Here is a 2,457-nt window from a genome sequence, read left to right on the forward strand (position 1 = left end):
CACTTCTGGATTTTTCTGTTTATGTGGTGCTGAGGAATCAAACTCAGGGTCTCATGTATACAAGGCAAGCACTGAACCACTGAGCCATCTTCCCAACCCATAAACGTGTTTTATAATGCTGGCATCCTCAAGAAGTTATAATTCTTTTGTACTGGTCCTATGGCTTGAACTCAGGGATAGGTGCTGACCCTGAGCTTATTTGTTCAAGGGTAACATTATACCACTTCAGCCACTTCTAGATTCTTCTTTTTTTCCTGCCTGGGCTGACTTCAAAGCTCAATCCTCAGATCTCAGCTTCCTGAGTAGGGAAGATTACAAGAATGAGCCACCATCACCTAGCTAGAAGTATAATAATTTTTTAGCTCCCAGCTAAACTCTCTATTTTGGTCCAATGCTAGGTACAAAATAATCTAAGTCTATTTGCCTGAAATAACAAGAAATCTAAAGCAATAAAATGAAGTCAGAAGGTCCAACTTTGATCAGTAACTTTTCTTTGGTTCAAAAGAAAGTAACTCTGAATATAAAGTGGTATCTTTCTCTTGATGTATTCACTAGCTCCTCACTGCATATTCAAGACCTAAATTTGGGGATGAAAGTCAGAAAAATACACATATAAACTGATTACTCTAAAGCATTTGTTGGCACATGAAGGAAAGTAAAGCATTGAGACAAACTGTGACTCCAATGGGCAATGTAATCCTTTGCTTTTGTGCAGTCCACAGCATGGTTTAATTATTTAAAGCTTCCAGAGAACCACCATCCATTCTGTGCCTTACAAGCCACAAACTGTCAGGGACAGAGCTGTGGAGGAGGTGGCCAGTAGCATTTGCCAGGACCCTGATACCACTATTGGTCAGAGAGTCTATGCTCAACAGGTGTAGAGCAGGAGGAAAAAAGTCATGGGGATTGTTTAGAGGTATGTTGGAGCATCATGGAAAATGACCTGTCATGCCTGGGCATAGATCTTTTTAATATCCATGAGGGTGGTGTTTCATTTTGTGAAAGAAAGTCTTAAAAGCATGACTCACTTACTACATGGGAAATTCTTCTCTGAATCTATTATCAACTCTATTCAGATAGATCATATAGTTTCTGCTTTAAAATTATCCAGCCAGCTCCTCTTCCTCCTTTGATGATGGCTGACATGCTGATTGGGGAGAAAGAAGATGTAGACTGTGAATATAGTCTAACTTCTATCATGTTTTAAATCTGGGGAATGGATATTTAAGACTTCTACCACTTTGTGTTAGCAAAATATTTGGTTTTGCTACATTCTGCTGTTTAAGAGGTACTTTGATAGAAAATTACATACAGACTGGCAGCAAAATTCTACCAGTAAATGTCCCTGAACAAGATTTTCTTGAGACAGTTGACATATTGACAGATGAGGAGGGCGGGGAGGGGAGGGGAGAGGAGGATTCTTGGGGAAAGATAAAATATTTAAAGGCAAGCACCCAGTAACCCACTACAACTAGGTTCCACTCTTAATTGCACATTCAGCTATGAACACATCAATGGATTAATACTAACAAGTTGATGAGGTTAGAACCCTTATGATTGACTCATCTCTCCCACAGTTAGGAGCCAACATAGAAGCTTTAGGAAACATTTCACATCCAAACCATAGGTTCTCCTATATAAAAAATACAAAAGCTCCCAAAAAAATACAAAAGCTATAGATGTTTGGTCTTATTATATATCTGGTATTCCAATGTGCTCTAAATTCTATCCTTTTCAAACTTCCTGTCAGTAACTGCTTATTCTCCACAGACTCCTTGTGAGTTTGTGACTGTAAATGGCCTCACGGTTTTTATAAAACAAAAGCTAGCTCTTTGACAGGCAAAATATTTCCACTGAAATGATCTCCTTTCCTCACATTAAATAACAAAGACTGGGCTTTTCTAAATGTTTTGTCTATGCAACATCTTTAACACTTTAATTGATTTGAAATGGTCTTGGCCTTGTAAAGTATGCTTGCTAAATGGTGAGGGTTTTCTTCTTCCTTTGAGCCAGTGTAAGCATTTTGTAGCACCTGGTTCTTTGAAAAACAGAACTCACACACCATACCTATGAGTTGGCACACTTCCAAGAAAGCTTTTGTGTGTGTTTGTGGTGAATCATTCATAGCCTGTAAGATCTATCAAAATAGCTTTGTTTGAAAACCTTGTTTTCCGCTATCCTTTTCCTGATGACTCAGCCTTCAATGCTTTCATGTCTAAATTCTCTTTTCTTTTTTGTTTCTAGTCATGTTCATTCAGAAGACGTTCTTTCACTAGTTCCAAAATTTGTATTTCTATATTCTGTCAGTTTTCATCTTGAAACATACACACAGCAATATGCTCTGAATCATAAAATTCTGCATTAAATCCCAAGACTCGGAAAATATTCTCAGGGAAGGTTTACCTGCACTTCTGTTCACATTTTTTTATTTAGAACAAATATATTCACAGTTTAAAT

Source organism: Dipodomys ordii, unplaced genomic scaffold, assembly GCF_000151885.1.
Source record: "Dipodomys ordii isolate 6190 unplaced genomic scaffold, Dord_2.0 Scaffold37, whole genome shotgun sequence".
Lineage (NCBI taxonomy): Eukaryota > Metazoa > Chordata > Mammalia > Rodentia > Heteromyidae > Dipodomys > Dipodomys ordii.